General features: G+C 41.5%; 1 long non-coding RNA gene across 1 annotated transcript in view; it reads right to left on the minus strand.

Moving 5' to 3' along the window:
* The window catches only part of LOC140485476 (uncharacterized), a 118,189-nt gene extending 100,309 nt beyond the window's left edge, over window positions 1-17,880 (minus strand). The window contains exon 1 of the long non-coding RNA XR_011962341.1: window positions 17,681-17,880. This is a non-coding gene — a long non-coding RNA (uncharacterized lncRNA). The remainder of the gene's footprint in view (window positions 1-17,680) is intronic.
* Between the last annotated feature and the right edge of the window lie 1,641 nt (window positions 17,881-19,521).

The raw sequence follows: 19,521 nt of genomic DNA on the forward strand, positions 1-19,521 counted from the left end.
GAGAGTAAACCATTACGTGTAGAAACAGGTTGCTACAGTTTAAATCAGAGTAAGATGTAAGCTCTGGATTGGCCCAAATAAATGATGTTAGATAGATTTACTTACAGTGTGGAAACAGGCCCTTTGGTCCAACAAGTTCACACCAACCCTCTGAAGCGCAACCCACCCAGACCCATTCCCCTCTTCACCTAACACTACAGGCAATTTAGCATAGTCAATTCACCTGATCTGCACATCTTTGGACTGTGGGAGGAAACCGGAGCACCCGGAGGAAACCCACGCAGACACGGGGAGAATGTGTAAACTCCACACAGACAGTCGCCTGAGGCAGGAATTGAACCCGGGTCTCTGGCACTGTGAGGCAACAGTGCTAACCACTGTGCCACCGTGCCGCCCATGTTAATTGCAATATTCTCACTGGTGAGTAAGATTTACGTTGTCTGGTCCACCTGGACCCTGCAAATGTTCTCGTGAAAGGTTCTGCTCTTCACCTCATTAGCGACAGATGGTGGAATAGCGGTAATGTCAATAAACTAGCAATACAGAGTCCGAGGCAAATGTTCTAAAATCTGTAAAGGGAGCTGTCCTAATGGCAACTGTGACGCCACTGTCAATTGTTGCAAAGAAAGTCCACTGGTTCACTCAGTTGGAGTGAAGGAAATCAGCCGTCCTTTACTTGGTCTGGCCTACATGTGACTCCACACCCACAGCCAAGTGTTTGACTTAAAACTGCGCGCCCCTCCGCCCCCATTAGTTAGAGATGCCCCCTCCCACCACCTTGTCAATGTCTGAGAGCCTGCAGCAACCTAAACCCAGGAGAGTAAACCTGCAAATGACTTTCAGCAGTCTTGGGTGCCTAGGCCCAAAGACAGGAAAGACCAACCACTTAATTCTTCTAAGTCAATGGGCCTAGCAACACTGCAGGCTCACTTTACCCCAGCTGTAGAAGTCAAGGCTGCACTTAAATGGAAGGCAGTGATCAAAGAAAACATACTGAGCTCCCCGTTGGGAGAAACATCATTGTAAATAGCCTTCTACTTTTGTAAATATATCTTCATTTGCACTGTTCAAATGTCTGAGGTACAATTTTCACAGTCAGACCTGGTTAAGTCACACCCATGTGAGAGTTCAACAGTCTCTTCAGACATCCCAAGAATGAATATAATTTGTAATCACTAAACAATTGTTCATTGCTCACAAGAAAACGACACCTTGACTCTTGAAAGCTCCAAATCAGGTATTCAAATGGATAATGGGACATTTATTCAGAATGCAAAAAATAAGGTCAAGGTTGGTGGCTGACATGGACACCCAGGGCCAGGAGTCTTATCATCTGCTGGATAAACACACAGACCTACACTCCATTGCCCTCATTAGAATTAGCATTAGGTTTATTGTCACAGGTACTCCCATGAGTGCAGTGAAGTGTTTACAAACTCACCACTTACAGTGCCATTTTGGGTACAAAGGTACATAGGTACAGCACCTTAGGAACAAGTTAGAAAAATTTAAAAAATGAAAAGTTCAACATTACAGCCATTCAAGCAGACCACACTGGGCCTTGCCTCAGGTCTGCACCAGCACCCTGCCTCCTGTCCACACTTGGCCCTCGCCCCTATAATCCATGAAATCCCCACTGTGGCCCTCCCATAGCCCCACTCTGGGCACCAAGTGACAGCCCCACTGGGTTCCTGTGTCCAGGCTCTGGGCCTACTGAAGCCAAGAGTCCTTGGTTCTGCCCCCACTGCTGCCACCTCTCTCACTATCCCAGCTTCCCTATCATATCAGAAGATGAAAGAAAAGAATAAAAGAAAAAGATGGAGGAGAGAGAGAGATAGATATAGAGAGAGATAGGTCATCCCAGGTGCACCTTTCTCACGGAGAGTCTGAGTAGTGCCATTACACACCCAGACAGAGGGACTACACTCAGGTACTCTCACCCCCAGAAGTTTCCTCTCAGAGCACTCCAGTGGTTCCTGAGCCTTCCTCCTTCATGCAACCTTGTTACCTTCAGCCCTTGATGGATTTTAAGCTGAGGAGGGGCACCCAGCATGTCTTGCCTTCCAGAGAAAAAAGCCCCAGTATTGTCTAACCAAGCCTCCAAGGCCAATGGACTTCACTGTAGAGTTCCACCACAGCTGCTGAACTTGGGAATGCACTGCTATGTACTGGGAGGAAAGAAAGAAAAAAAACCGTTTGAAGGCAGGTGAATATTACACGTGAAACACCAATTTAAATACATTTCCACTTTTGTAAATAGATGTTCTCATTTCATCATTAACTGAGTGTGAGAGTGAGTGAGACTTTCTTATCTAGCCACAACTGCAATGTTAAAGATTCAGAGTCTACCTATCATTAACAGTTTGATGATCCAAGATGTGAAGTGACCAGCTCCTACGACATGTTCAAAGAATGGGTGAACAGCAGGTCACTTTGTCAACTCAGCTCAATCTTTCCACGTAGACAAACACAGCTAGTGTACAGCAGGCATTAGGGCGATTTATTCATCATCCTACACAATGTGATCAGAAATGCTTGGGGCAAGGATTTGGACTGTACACTGTTGACTGAGGTCTAAGGTTCACAAAGTATGTGAGATGTGTGAAGGCAGATGGTTTGCTGACTTGGTTGGACACAAGGTCAAGGAGAGTGGTGGCCACAGATGTTCTTCTGAGAAAAAAGTTGCAGGATGTCCTGGAGAAGTAGTTAGCAAGCTGCAGCTGCCAAGTACCCAGTCTGTTGGGAACTTGGGCCATCTAATTTCAAAGTGGAGGAAAGAATTGGAAGTACCACATTAACGAGATGAATTGGGGTTTTAATGAAATGCACATACATGAAAATAAGGTAGTTACCGCTCAATTGTAGGATTCTGGAGTTACCATATAAGGCTTGGTGGGGTGGAGTGTTACTTAAAGACAAGAATCTGAGTTCTTTAAACTTCACTGTATTTTCCCACCCTTCCCACCATTAATCAGATCACACCAGGGAGAGGAAGATTCCACACCTAATTTGTTATTAGTTGTAAGTTCCAGGTGAGTGACACATCTGCATTTGTTACCATTGCTTCTCACGATATCTTATTTTCATGCCATCAATTTGAAGACCATTACGAGTCCACTACTGTCATGCTCTTTGGTAAACTTGAAACAATCTTATCCATGTGGAAATATATCACACATGCTACTGAATATCTAATGATGAGAGTGCCCTAGTTTGCACCAAGTTAATTGCATTACTGTGCAGTGTCTGTATTTCCAAATTCATATGCTCAATTCCAGGGCATGGTAGTAAGCAGGATTGGTCTTTTTGGAAATAATTTTTTGAGACCCGTGCCTTGGAATGCTGTAGTTGTAAGGTTTGTGCTTCTCCCAGAGATTCAAGCCTGAATGTTGTCCTTTCATGGATTCTGTATCCGATAGATTTAGTTGGGCATTGGTTGGTTGTTTTGCACTCAGAAGGTCTATTATCTGACTAGATTTTTTTTCTTTCAACAACATATTTTATCCATAAAAAATTCTTTATATACATATATGTATAATATATATATACACACACACACAAACACAGTTGGTTCTGTACAGTAGCATATGAAGGAACAAAGAAATGTTGAAGTTTGACTTTATCCAACAAACAAACCCAAGACATTTCTTACTTGCACAAGATAATATTTACACATATTTGAGGCACTGGGAGGGTCTGATAACTGAATGGACCCCCATTTTACTCTTTTTTAGAAAAAAATTGACAAATATACTTAGTCACAAATGCAGATTGGTTCTGTACAGTAGCCTTTCATGGAAACAAACAAACATTGGAGTTTGGCTCCATCCAAATAAACTAAAGGCTTCTCTTACCTGAAAAAGGTGATCGTTACATGCATTTGAGGCACCGGGAGGTCTAGCATGCTACTAGTCTGAGCTCCTTGCATCTCTAGCTTGTGTTTAATTAACACTGATTCTGTCTCAATCTCTGTAATCCTGTAAACACTTTACTTACCATATGATGTTCATTATTCTGAATGCAAGCAAAATACTGTGAACGCTGGAAATCTGAACTCAAACCAGAAAGAACCAGAGAAACTCAGCAGGTCTAGCAGTAGTTATGGAAATTTAATATCTCAAGTCCAAAACAGAAAAAGAGTCAGAGCACACTCGAAATGTTGACTTTGTTTGTCTTTCCACAGATGCTGCCAGAGCTGTTGAATTTCTCCAGTACTTTCAGTTTTGTAGACCCCTAATAGTCAAAGGGATTGTATTGTAGACCCCTAATAGTCAAAGGGAAATTGAGAAACAAATTTGTAAGGAGATCTTAGAATAATAGGGTGGTTATAGTAGGGGATTTTAACTTTCCAAACATAGACTGGGACTGCCATAGTGTTAAGGGTTTAGATGGAGAGGAATTCGTTAAGTGTGTACAAGACAATTTTCTGATTCAGTATGTGGATGTACCTACTAAAAAAGGTGCAAAACTTGACCTACTCTTGTGAGAAAAGGATAGACCAGATCTAAAAGTTGAAGTTCTAAATTGGAGGAAGGCTAATTTTGATGGTATTAGGCAAGATCTTTCAAAAGCTAATTAGGGGCAGATGTTCGCAAGTAAAGGGACGGCTGGAAAATGGGAAGCCTTCAGAAATGAGATAACGAGAGTACAGAGACAGTATATTTGTGTTAGGGTGAAAGGAAAGGCTGGTAGATATAGGGAATGTTGGATGACTAAAGAAATTGAGGGTCTGGTTAACAAAAAGAAGGAAGAATATGTCAGGTATAGACAGGATAGATCGAGTGAATCCTTAGGAGTATACTTAAGAGGGACATCAGGAAGGCAAAAAGGGGACATGAGATAGCTTTGGCGAATAGAATTAAGGAGAATACTCTCAAAGGTATTTTACAAATACATTAGGGACAATAGGGTAACTAGGGAGAGAATAGGGCCCCTCAAAGATCAGCAAGGCAGCCTTTGTGTGGAGCCACAGGAAATGGAGGAGATACTAAATGAGTATTTTGCATTAGTATTTACTGTGGAAAAGGATATAGAATGTAGGAAAATAGATGGTAACATCTAGAAAAATGTCCATATTACATGGAAGGAAATGCTGGACGTCTTGAAACACATAAGTGGATACATCTCCAGGACCTGATCAGGTGTACCCGAGAACTCTGAGAGGCGAGGGAAGTGATTGCTGAGCCCCTAGCTGAGATATTTGTATCATCAATGATCACAGGTAAGGTGGTAGAAGACTGGAGGTTGGCTAATGTGGTGCCACTGTTTAAGAAGGGTAGTAAGAACAAGCCAGGGAGTTATAGACCAGTGAGCCTGACCTCGGTGGTGGGCAAGTTGTTGGAGGGACTCCTGAGGGACAGGATGTACATGTATTTGGAAAGGCAAGGACTGATTAGGGACAGTCAATATAGCTTTGTGCGTGGGAAATCATGTCTCACAAACTTGAATAAGCTTTTGAAGAAGTAAGAAAGAGGATTGATGAGGGCAAAGCTGTGGACGTGATGTATATGGACTTCAGTAAGGCATTCAACAGAGTTCTCTATGGGAGATTGGTTAGTAAGGTTTAATCTCATGGAATATAAGGAGAACTTGCCATTTCAATACAGAACTAGCTCAAAGTTAGAGTGTGGTGGTCAAGGGTTGTTTTTCAGACTGGAGGCCTGTGACCAGTGGAGTGCCACAAGGATTGGTGCTGGGTCCACTACTTTTCGTTATTTATATAAATGATTTGGATGTGAGCATAAGAGGTATAGTTAATAAGTTGGAGGTATAGTGGACAGGGAAGAAAGTTACCTCCGATTACAACAGGATCTTGATCAGATGGGTCAATGGGCTGAGAAGTGGCAGATGGAGTTTAATTCAGATAAATGCGAGGTGCTGCATTTTGGGAAAGCAAATCTTAGCAGGACTTATACATTTAATGTTAATGACTTAAGGAGTGATACTGAACAAAGAGACCTTGGAGTAAAGGTTCAGAGCTCCATGAAAGTGGAGTTGCAGATAAATATGATGGTGAAGAAGGCGTTTGGTATGCTTTCCTTTATTGGTCATTGTATTGAGTACAAGATTTGGGAGGTCATGTTGTGACTGTACAGGACATTGTTAGGCCACTGTTGGAGTATTGTGTGCAACTCTGGTCTCTTTCCTATTGGAAAGATGCTGTGAAACCTGAAAGGGTTCAGAAAAGATTTACAAGGATATTGCCAGGGTTGGAGGTTTGAGCTATAGGGAGAGGTTGAATAGGCTGGGGCTGTTTTCCCTGGAGCATCGGAGGCTGAGGGGTTTACAAGAGATTTATAAAATCATGAGGGTCACGGATCGAATAAATAGACAAGGTATTTTCCATCAGGTCAGCACTAGAGGGCATAGGTTTAGGGTAGGAGGGGAAAGATATAAAAGAGACCTAAGGGACAACGTTTTCACGCAGAGGATGGTACGTGTATGGAATGAGCTGCCAGAGGATGTGCTGGAGGCTGGTACACTTGCAACATTTAAGAGGCATCTGGATGGGTCTATGAATAGGAAGAGTTTGGAGGGATATGGGCCGGGTGCTGGCAGGTGGGACTAGATTGGATTGGGATATTCTGGTTGGCATGGACGGGTTGGACTGAAAGGTCTGTTTCCATGCTGTACATCTCTATGACTCTATAACTCTAAGTCTGCACATAGAGTCACACAGCACAGAAACAGACCTTTTGGTCCAATCAGTCCATGCCAAACATAATCCCAAACTAAACTAGTCCCACCTGCCTGCTCCTGACCCATTTCCCTCCGAACCTTTCCTATTCATGTACTTATCTCAATGTAATAGTGCCCACATCCATCGCTTCCTCTGGAAGTTGATTCCACTTGCGAACCATCCTCTGTGTAAACATATTTGCCCCTCATGTCTTTTTTTACATCTCTCTTCACTCACCTTAAAAATGGGTCCCCTAGTCTTGAAATCTGCCCATCCTAGGGAAAAGACAAATACCATTAACCCTATCTTTACCCCTCATGATGTTATGAACTTCTACTAGGTCATCTCTCAACCTTCTACACTCCAGTGAACAAAATTTCAGCATGTTCAGTGTTTCCTTTCAAGTCAAATTTTCCATACCTGTCAGTATTCTGGTAAATCTCTTCTGAACCCCTTCTAGCTTAATAATATCCTTCTTATAACAGGGTGACCAGAACGGGACACAGTACTCCAGAAGTGGCCTCACCAATGTCCTGTACAACCTCAACGTAACCTCCTAACTCCTATACCCAAAGGACTGAGCAATGAAAGGCAAGTGTGTCAAATAGGAGAAAGTGAGGACTGCAGATGCTGGAGATCAGAGCTGAAAAATGTGTTGCTGGAAAAGCGCAGCAGGTCAGGCAGCATCCCAGGAGCAGGAGAATCGACGTTTCAGGCATAAGCCCTTTATCCTAAAACGTCGACTCTCCTGCTCCTCGGATACTGCTTGACCTGCTGTGCTTTTCCAGTGCCACACTATCCAAGGCCCTACCATTAAAAGTATCAGTCCTATTTGTTTCTTTGGACTGTGGGAGGAAACCCCACGCAGACATGGGCAGAATGTGCAAACTCAACACACAGTTGCCTGAGGGTGGAACCAAATCCACGCTGCTGACGCTGTGAGGTAGCAATGTTAACAACTTGAGCCACCGTGCCACCTTTGAATATGAACATCACCAAAATCAACTTGTTGGCATTTACCACAGCCTCACATCTCAAGAAAAGCCTCTTGATAAAAGTACCAAACAGTAGCTGACTGTCATCAATAGATCCATAATACACACAGGAGGAAGGAAGGAGAACGTTTGAAAGAGTCAGAGTAAAAACTTGTAAACATTTCAGGATTTACACAACTAAACTAATGCTTAAAAAACTGATGTGATTATACTCTTTTTTTTCAAGGAATCTCATGACAAGTAAACCTTTAATGAGTTTTGGTTTTAATCTTTCAAATGATTCATGTGATTAGAAGGAACATTGAGGTCTGTTTGAATAAGAGTTCAGTAATGAAAGGCAGGCATGCTACCCACCATATAAACACTTCCCTCATGTAGACCTAACCATTTATAGAGTTTGAAGACAGGGTGTAAAATCAAGCACATAAATTACTGTTTTGTAGTCTGCAAATGAGTCAATTGTGCTGTCTGTACGTTGAATGAGCAATACCACACAATGCATTCATTATTGTTCTCAGAATGTTGTAAATCAAATCGTTTTAAAATATAAAGTGACATTGTTACAGTGATCAGATTAGTAAATCATGTTTTCATATCATTTCAAGGCACAGTAAAAAAGTCAAAATGATTATTTGGTTCATCAAAGTTAATTCCTCTCATAACAAATTCTCCATTTTAGTGTTAAGCTTGCACTTGTTTTATAATAGTGATTACATTTCATATTTCCTATCCAGTTATCATCACTAATCACCACATCAGCAATTAACCTTACCGAAAACCTCGAACGCGATTGAACATCATCCAAATCTCAAGGTGACTTATCCCACCATTTGAACATGATATTCTCTCTCGTACATTTACTTAATAATAAGAACTACAATGAAAGGATAATGACCACAACTCCCCCTCACCCCTCGCCCCTCGCCCCTCACTGCAGGCATCGAGAAGGAGATTAATGTTCTGCCAGGGCCAACATTTCCCAATATATTCCCTTCTCTCAACTTTGGTCATTAATTTCTGGGTGAGAAGAATCCATTTTGACCTCCTCAACCCATCACCAATTTAAGCCTTTTAGTGGTTAGTTAATGGCACCACCTCCCTAATCACCTGCCTTTCTAGTGAATGAGATAAATGGCTAAGTTTCCACATGGGAAATCAGAATGACCAGCTTGGCAATTTGGGTGAGCCCTTCCAATTGCTCAGGGTGAAGGGGTGGGTGGGGGCAAGTGGATAACCTCTTGAAGCCAGCCCCTTCCCTTACCTTCAAAGCTCCTGCCCCCTTTGAATTCCACCCTCTGAGACGAGTACAAACATTATTTACCTGCATGTCCATAGCTCCCTAAAGATGGCAACATAAGTCGATAAGATTGTGAGGAAGGCATTCAACATGCTTGCCTTCTTTGGTCAGGGGACTAACTATAAAAGGTGGCAGGTCATGTTGCATCTGTGTAAAGCTTTAGTTAGCCTAATTTGCAGTATTGTGTGTGGTTCTGGCTACCACACTATAGGAAGAATGTGGAGGCTTTGAAGAGGGTGCAGAAGAGCTTTTCCTAGATTGGAGTGCATTAGCTGTAAGTAGAGGTTGGACAAACTTGGATTGTTTTCATTGGAATGTTCAAGGTTGAGGGGTGAACTGATAGAAGTGTATAAAATTATGAGAGGCATGGATAGGGTGGTTAGAAGGATTTTTTTTCCCATGGTGGATATATTAAATACTACAGGAGATAGGTTTAATGTGAGAAGGGGAAAATTTAAAGATGTGTGAAGCATGTTTTTTTAAATACAAAGGGTGGTGGCTGCTTGGAACATGCTGTCAAGGGAAGTAGTAGAGGCAGATTCAATAGTAATGTTAGGAGGAATTTACCAGACACATGAACAGGCAGAGAACAGAGGGTTATGGACCATATGCAGCCAGGTGGGATTAGTTGAGAATAGTGTCATGGTTGAGAATAGTGTCATGGTCATTTCAGACATAGTGGGCCATAGGGCCTGTTCCTGTGCTACACTGTTCTAAGTTTGACAATGTGACATAATTTTCCTCTCATCAAAAATTTCAAATTGTTTCTAAAGGTACATCAGTTCTTGAAGAAAGCTTGGTAACAAAGTAACTAGTTTGTTTCCTTTGACAACAAATAAAATGTGAAATAATTAGTTTATCCTTGACCTATACCAAGGTTGATAAAAACAAGAAGTCATAGAGATGTACAGCATGGAAACAGACCCTTCGGTCCAACTCGTCCATGCCAACCAGATATCCAAACCTAATCTAGTCCCATTTGCCAGCACTTGGTCCAATTCCCTCTCAACACTTCCTATCCAATTAACCATCCGGATGCCTTTTAAAAGTTGCAATTGTACCAGCCTCCACCACTTCCTCTGGCAGCTCATTCCATACAGAACAATCCTGTACATGAAAAAGTTGCCCCTTAGATCCCTTTTAAATTTTTCCCCTCTCACCTTAAACCTATGGTCTCTAGTTCTGGGCTCCCCCACCTGAGGGAAAAGGCTTTGACTATTTATCCTATTCATGCCCCTCATGATTTTATAAACCTCTCTAAGGTCACCTCTCAGCTTCCAACGTTCCAGGGAAAGCAGCCCCAGCCTGTTCAACCTCGCCCGATATCTCAAACCCTCCAACTCTGGCAACATCCTTGTAAATATTTTCTGAACCCTTTCAAGTTTCATAACTTTTTTCCGATAGATGGAGGGGACCAGAATTGTGCACAATATTCCAAAAATGGACTAACCAATGTCCTGTACAGCCACAACATGACCGCCCAACTCCTGTACTCAATACTCTGACCAATAAAGGAAAGCATACCAAATGCCTTCTTCACTATCCTATCTACCTGTGACTCCATTTTCAAGGAACCATGAACCAAAATCTCTCTCTTCAGCAACACTCCCCAGGACCTTAAATTAAGTGTATAAATCCTGCCCTGACTTGCTTTTCCAAAATGTAGCACCTCACATTTATCTAAATTAAACACCATCTGCCACTCTTTGGCCCATTGTCCTATCTGATAAAGATCCCATTGTACTGTGAGGGAATCTTCTTTGAAGACCACAATTTTGGTGTTATCTGCAAACTTATTAACCATACCTCTTATGTTCACATCCAAATCATTTATATAAATGATGAAAAGCAGTGGACCCAGCAACGATCCTTGTGGCACACCACTGGTCACATGAACTATGTTCATAAAAGAATATCAGCTTTTTTTGCAGTGCTGGTTGGGTGCCAGTTTTCTCTGTCGAAGACAGTCACTTGTAAAAGGTAGGGGCTCTCTTTGATTTTTAACAATGTCTCGTATAATCCTTTTCTCATTCCAGCACAAACCAAAATTCTGGTTGGGGTTTTGGGTCTTGGGAGGGGTGGGGGTTCATGGGTGTGAGGTTTGGGGAGGACAGGTCCAGTAATGGAGAGCTAAATGGGGTCTGGGTGAGACATAGTGGAGGATGTTTGTGGTATGTTGGGTGTTGGTGTTAATTTAATAGTTATCCAGAAGTTAGACTAAAGTTGGAATCTTTAAGAGGCCTGAGTGAGGTGGGCTGTGACAAGAATTATTGCTGAGTCAAATGAGAACTCTGACAAAACCAATCTCCACATTGGGAGCATTTCCCACCATCGTTTATGCTTTTCACAAGTGGTGCGGTCAATTTCCCACTAGGCAGTGGTGAGTTGCCAATTAAGCAAGAAGTATTACTTCTTCAATACCTTGCTGACAACCCAATTCACCTCATCAATATTCAGCTTTCTATCTTACCAAACTCGCAAAATAAGGTAGAAGTTGATAAAACTCAACATGGAAACCAAAGCGAGTACCCAGTGAATGAGTTCCCTTTTACTCTGAGCAGCCTCCATGTCAGGCACTGGATATCAACATCTCAAGGTACACACCATGGGCAGAAAACACACACACCCCACATCCACAGACAATGGCATCAAATATATAACAACCTCTAAGAACCCCCATGGCACATCTCTGTTGCAGTTACAATAAGCTGCAGTGCTTGGGACTGCATTGGGAACTATCATTGTAATGCTGCAGCAAGGAGACTGTACTAAGGACATGTGCATAGTTCACAGACTGGACCAGACTCTTCCCTTGCTGTCATAGCACTCACTCACTGCGAACCTACCTGGATGCATACAACACCTTTGCCTTGCCTTATGTGCTTTGCCCTCTCAGCCACAGATCAGAGGCTTATATTATTTCTGTCTTGATGTTTAGTACAGTCACAAAGCCAGGAATCTTGCTGCGGTTGTCAGCAGGTTTTATTAAGGTCAAGGCAGATGGCCTTTGCTCAGACAGTCCCAGAATGATAATGACAGACTCTAACACCAATCCAGGAGTTTAGAAATTGTCTGTCAGCCGCTCAGAATCAGGATGCTCTTGAAAATAAGGAATGGTAGCACAGCTGTCACACTTGGGCAGGTAGGACATGCATCTGGCAAGTGAGCAGAAGGTATGTAGGGTTAATGGTGTTGAGGATTGGAGTTGGTGACACTGAATAAGGGAAGACGTTGTCAACAATGAGAGTGGCACTACATTTTGTACACTACATTGGTTTTGTGTTCAAAATCCCATGCAAGGACTGCATAAAACACTACATAGGACCAACAGGAAGACAGCTAACGATCTGCATCCATGAACACCAACTAGCCACGAAACGACATGACTAGCTATCCTTAGTTGCCACACACACAGATGACAAGCAACATGAATTCGACTGGGACAACACTACTATTATAGGACAAGCCAAACAGAGAACAGCCAGGGAATTCCTAGAGGCATGGCACTCATCCACAGATTCAATTAATAAACACATCGACCTGGACCCAATATACCGACCATTGCAGCAGACAGCTGGAACTGACAACTGGAAGCGGCAGAGACAAACCACTATAAATGCCGGAGGAGAGATCACAGAAGCACTTCACAGGAGGCTCCCAAGCACTGAGGATGTCACCTAGACAGGGGACGAAACGACTGCAACACAAATTCCCAGCTCGGCGAACAGAACCACAACAACGAGCACCTGAGCTACAAATCTTCTCCCAAACTTTGAAAACTTGATTGAGTTTTTTGAAGAAGTAACAAAGAGGATGGATTAGGGCAGAGCAGTTGATGTGATCTATATGGATTTCAGTAAGGTGTTCGACAAGGTTCCCCATGGGAGACTGATCTCATGGAATATAGGGAGGACTAGCTATTTGGATACAGAACTGGCTCAATGTAGAAGACAGAGGGTGGTGGTGGAGAGTTGTTTTTCAGACTGGAGGCCTGTGACCAGTGGAGTGCCACAAGGATCGGTGTTGGGTCCACTACTTTTCATCATTTATATAAATGATTTGGATGTGAGCATAATAGAGTAAATAAGTTTCCAGATGACACCAAAATTGGAAGTGTAGTGGTCCTCAAAGAAGATTACCTCTGATTTAAAATGGGATCTTGATCAGATGGGCTGAGGAGTGGCAGATGGAGTTTAATTTAGAAAAATGTGAGGTGCTGCATTTTGGGAAAATAAATCTTAGCAGGACTTATACACTTAAGGTTCTAGGGAGTGTTGCTGAACAAACAGACCTTGGAGTGCAAGTTCATAGCTCCTTGAAAGTGGAGTCACAGGTAGATAGGATAGTGAAGAGGGTGTTTGGTATGCTTTCCTTTATTGCGCAGAGTATTGAGTATCAGAGTTGGGAGGTCATGTGGGGGCTGTACAGGACATTGGTTAGGCCACTGTTGGAATATTGCATACAATTCTGGTCTCCTTCCTAGCGGAAGGATGTTGTGAAACTTGAAAGGGTTCAGAAAAGATCTACGAGGATGTTGCCAAGGTTGGAGGATTTGAGCTATGGGGAGAGGTTGAATAGGCTAGGGCTGTTTTCCCTGGAGTGTCAGAGGCTGAGGGGTGACTTTATAGAGGTTTATAAAATCATGAGGGGCATGGATAGGATAAATAGACCAAGTATTTTCCCTGGGGTGGGGGAGTCCAGAACTAGGTTTAGAGTGAAAGGTGAAAGACATAAGAGACCTCAGGGGCAACTTTTTATTGCTGGGCGGTACGTGTATAGAATAAACTGCCAGAGGAAGTGGTGAAAGCTGATACGATTGCAATATTTAAAAGGCATCAGTATGGGTATATTAATAGGAAGTTTTGGAGCGACATGGGCCAAGTGCTGGCAGGTGGGACTAGATTGGGTTGGGATATCTGGTCTTTATGGACAAGTTGGACCGAAGGGTCTGTTTCCATGCTGTACATCTCTATGACTCTACCTGGCGAATAGTTTTGTGATGCTTTTCAACAATCAGATTGTGCGATCTTTGCCCCAAAATAATGTCTGCTAAGTGATTCAGAAATAAACATTGTATAACATGTAAACAGAATTCTCTCTTGATAAAGTAAAGTAATAATTTGATCAAATAGGTGTCAAAGTTTATTAGCAAATGGCCTTAATGAGTACATAGCGATGAAACCAGTTTTTTTTAACATATAGAATTCAGGAAAGTAAAAATCAAATGATTGAAAGTAGCTAGTAACTTCTCTTTAGCAGGTTTGTCAGCATTTAAAGTAATTACTGTGTGAAAAGGCCCACACCCATCAATGAATTTTCTTTAATAGACCAGTTAAATTGCATAATGTTCACATGCATTTAACTAATGCAATGTGTGTTGTGCAATGTGGGTGTGGAACACCCAAAGGATACACAGGAAAATTTATGAGATCACCTCCAGGAGGTGGGAAACACTGGTGCCTTTTCATTGAAAATCTCAAAGTCCATATTCAGTCATTTCATATGTTCACGATTCCCCTTTACTGTCAGCTCTTGGCTACAGAGTCCGGGCAGGCGTTAACAGAATTCAGTTGTCCCTTGGCAGAAACCAGTATCAGCTGGTGCTACATTGCTAAAATCAGGTACTGATGTGAGACTGGTAACTGGAGATCAATATATCCTTTTGATTAATGTATGCAGTGTTTTGTATGCAATTAACATTCAGCACTGTACTAAGTGAAAGCATTTAAAGCCAATCCAAACATTTGTAGAAATACTTGCAATTCATTTTTGTGAGGATCTCAGTAGCACTTCAACAGTAGATACATGAAAAAAGAGCCCTCTTGATCATTTCTAACATGAAAATGTCTTTAAGTTCTTTTATTGAAGTATGATGGCTAGAATATAGATTCTATCATTAAGTACCACTCCAGAAAGTTTCAGAATAAACATAAGAAGTAGAACAAGTGTAGACCATTTGTTAAGCCTATTCTGCTCAACATGATCATGGCGATTTCTAGCTTAATTCCATGAAACAGACCACAACACACTGCAGCACCCAGGAATTACAAGCAGCAGAAGGAAAATATGCAATGTGTTCAAGAACAATGGGTACCCGATAAACATAGTCCACTGATTCTAAAACAACAAACCCAAACAAGTAGACACAACACACCCAGAAACTCTAGCCACACTACCATACATCAAAGACATCTCTGATGAATACCAGGCTATACCTATCCCTTGTCATCATGGTAGCCCACAAACCTACAAACACATTGAAACAACTACTGATGAACCTAAAGGACCCTATACCAACAACCAGCAAAACGAATGTCATTTACAAAATACCATGCAAAGCCTGTAACAAACACTACATTGGACAGACAGGTAGAAAACTAGCTACAAGGATACATAAACACCAACTAGCCACCAAATGACATGACCCACTATCATTAATATCCTTACAAACATACAAAGAAGAACACCATAGAGATGTACAGCATGGATCAGACCCTTCAGTCCAACCCATCCACGCCGACCAGATATCCCAACCCAATCTAGTCCCACCTGCCAGTACCCGGCCCATCTTCCTCCAAACCCTTCTTATTCACATATCCATCCAAATGTCTCTTAAATGTTACAATTGTACCAGCCTCCACCACATCCTCTGGCAGCTCACTCCATACAAGTACCACCCTCTGTGTGAAAAAGTTGCCCCTTAGGTCTCTTTTATATCTTTCCCCTCTCACCCTAAACCTATGCCCTCTAGTTCTGGACTCCCCACTCCCAGGGAAAATACTTTGTCAATTCATCCTATCCATGCCCCTCATAATTTTGTAAACCTCTATAAGGTCACCCCTCAGCCCACTTTGACTGGGACAACATATCCATCCTAAGACAGGCTAAATAGAGACACACATGGGAATTCCTAAAATTCCTAGCATTGAAACCAGAACTCCATCAATAAGCACATCAATTTGGATCCCATTACCAACCTCTGAGAAAAAGAACAGAAGTGATATCACCCACCACAACAGACCCAGACACATAAATAGAAAGTGGAACAGAACATGAGCACTTCAATGGAGGTTGACTGATGATGTTACCTAGCATGGTGACGAAATGTCCAAGAACAAATCTACCAGCTCAGCAAACAAACTTATAACCACAACCAGGACCTTTATTAAAATTGTTTACCACCTGCCTATATTCCTTCATATCGCAAAAGACCAGAGAATGGTCTTTCCTGCCCTTAAATGTGTTAATTAATGGAATATCCATAATGTACTGCGAAAGCCAATTCAAAAGGTTCATAATACTTCAAGTTAATAAAATTATCCTTAACTCAGTCCAATATGATTGAGCTCTTATTCCCAGGATAAGCCCCATTTTCTCACTTCCCCAGCAAGTAGAATCAATGGACAGAAAATAAACTTCTGCTGTATTCCACTGTAGTTATGCTAGCTGCTTCTTCAGTCTTCCTTATTTTGCAATTGGCTCTGCACAACTCATTTAAACACCTCCTATATGCTGTTACATAAATCAATGTCAGTCAACTTGAGCCCAATTCCAAGTAGACAGAAATTCAATTGTCTAGACTTCAATATAGATTGACATCATTTTCAGTCAGATGTAGTAAGGATGTTGGCATGGGTTTTACACTGGCACATACACTGGCATGGGTAAATGGAAGCATTTATGTTGTTCTTTTAGGGAGTGTTTTTGTGAAATAAGTGTAATAAATAGAATGCAAAGAATTCAATTTAAAAGCTCTTAACAAGTGAGGCTGTATTTATAATACTTAGGGTCAAGAGTGTGATGCTGGAAAAGCACAGCAGGTCAGGCAGCATCTGAGGAGCAGGAGAGTCTGTGCTTTGGGTAAAAGCCCTTCAAACTGATGAAGGGTGTTTGCCCAAGATATTGACTCTCCCGTTCCTCGGATGCTGCCTGATCTGCTGTGCTTTTCCAGCATCACACTCTCTATTCTAATCTTCAGCATCTGCAGTCCTCACTGTTGCTCTTGTAATACTTGATCTTTGCTGTGATTAAACATGCATTGGGAGTTTGGGTGTTGAAATTCTGCCCCTGGCACTCATCTATGCAAGAATTAATAACAGCCAGGATCTCAAATTTGTTTTTAAGTTTTCTCTTGGAAATATTGACAAGTATGTTTGCTTTAGTAGAAGTATAGATATATAGTAGCAGTTGATTTCTTGCATTGGCTTTGATTATGAAGCTAGCTATTTTAAAATTATTGCCTTTGATTTCTCTGCAATTTAATAGATTGCTAGCCTTTTCTTCCATTACACTCAGGTAACCAGTTATAATTAATAACTTTTACTTCTGAAGCCAGTCCTACTCACTACAAGTGCAGGTGTGACTTTGGATGAGTAGAGTGTATGGAGCTCTGAACAGTGCTGTTTCTATATGCCCATGTTGTGCCTCACTTGGAAGAAGTTAGGTCAGCATTGATTAGAAAAAATAGTCCATTGCATAATATGGATCTTCTTTACCTTGGTAAGTACAAAACCAATCTATCAGAAGATCATATTAATATCAGCATCCAAACAATGAATAATCAGTGTTGCTATCGATTCTCTTCCTCACATTTCCTTCTTCCAATGTAAAATCCCTACATACTTAAAGCACCGAGTAACTACAGCATAAAATCCAATCATTAGAACGACAAATTAAACATTCATTGTTTACTTCAATAGTCAGACCTACCTCAGCCGTTCCTGAAAAACGATACGGTGTTGCTTTCATCAGTAATACGATGTCGAGGAATCTTGAATCTGTTGTGTCCTCACAAAAATAGACATTACATGGAGTGGGGTGCTCATATTTCACACTCATCAGTATGTATATAATCATCAACAAGCCTGACAAACTGTGTGCCCATCCTAAATTATGCCTCTCAAAGTGCCTTTGGGGATCATACATCTGAAAACTAGACCATGTGAAACACACCACTAAATGCCTGCAGCGCCTTCAGAGCACAGCTCTGACATTAAGCAGACACCCTGAGATGAACAGGCTTGGCCTCTGCTGAACCCAGGAAGCTCTGTAACAGCATCTGGACCTGGAGGAAAATATCACTTTCAAGCAGAAATGCAATAATGGCCAGGACATGTTTTATCTCATGTAAGGAGAAGGGAGGGGGGGAAAAGAATCTGTTGCTCGATGCAGAAGGATGATGAAAAAGAGTGTACTGTATGTTTTCATATTTTAAATCTAAGAAGATTAAATAGTATTAAAGTCTAGAAAATTTGATACCACGTGTAATAATCAAGATAAATCAAGTAATGACAAATAAGGAATGTGGCGATTAATACATAGCTGCACAGAGGTTAAATCTATTTTCAACCTTTCAACTTAATTCCTTCAGTCTTTCCAAAATATTCCACAGGAACATTGCCATGGCAAACACTACAACAGAGTAAATCGACAGGATCAATGTAGCAGTCAAAATCTACAACTGAAGACAGCATGGATAAGAGATGGAGTTGTAATATTTTACATTTTATTTCAGTGCAACACCACCCTTCAAGTGCAGGCCCAGTGAACTAACTTCTATTGAAAGAATTATGCACTTTACAAAAGCAATGTACTGCAGATGCTGGGAAGTATAAAGAAAACATTATGAATACTCAACAGATCAGACAACATCTGAGGACACGTAAAGAAAATTAACCATTCAGGGCAGCGGCCTTTCAACAAAACTATTAACAATTTTAAGATGTAAAAGTTTCCAAGTAAGTACAGAAGTTAGGAAAGGAAATAGGAAAGAATGGACAAAAAGCAATATGTATGATAGAACAGAAGGCTGATGAAATGGCAAAAGAAATTATGCTGCAAATCAAAGGGGAATGACTGTGAGAAAACTAAAGAAACAAAAGATGCTTCTAGACAAGAGACCAATGACAGTGACAGAATCATTATCAAAAGCTGCTCTCTAAAAATAGGAGCAGTGGTTATGATCTTAAATTATTTTAAAATTGATTTCAGGGGATGTGAGTTTCATTGGCTGAGCCAACATTTTTTGCCTAGCTTGAGTTGCCCTTGAAAAGGTGGTACAGAGCTGCCTTCTTGAATCACCTGTTATTGGTATAGGGAGACTCACAATGCCTTTAGAGATGGAGTTTAAGGATTTTGATCTCACAACAGCAATATATTTCCAATTCAGGCTAGCAAGCAGTTGAAGGGAAATTGCAGGTGATGGTATTCCCTTATATCTGCTGTCATTGTCCTTTTTAGATGGTTGTGGTCATGGGTTTGGATAGTGATATCTGAGGGGAGACTTGGTGAATTTCTGCAGTACATCTTATAGGCGGTACACACTGCAGCTATTGTGCATCAGTAGTGGAGGAAGCAAGTGTTTGAAGGTGGGATGAAAATTAAGCCTGCTGTTTGGTCCTGGTTCTTGGCTGTTATTGCAGCTGTATTGATCCAGATAATTTGGAAGGAGTCCATCATGGATTTGTGCCTTGAAGATAACAAACAGAGGAGTCTGGATGTGAATTACTTGCTGCAAAATTCTCAGTCTCTAACCTGCTCTTGAGGCTATT

The sequence above is a fragment of the Chiloscyllium punctatum genome, chromosome 14 (assembly GCF_047496795.1).
Source record: "Chiloscyllium punctatum isolate Juve2018m chromosome 14, sChiPun1.3, whole genome shotgun sequence".
NCBI classification, from domain to species: domain Eukaryota; kingdom Metazoa; phylum Chordata; class Chondrichthyes; order Orectolobiformes; family Hemiscylliidae; genus Chiloscyllium; species Chiloscyllium punctatum.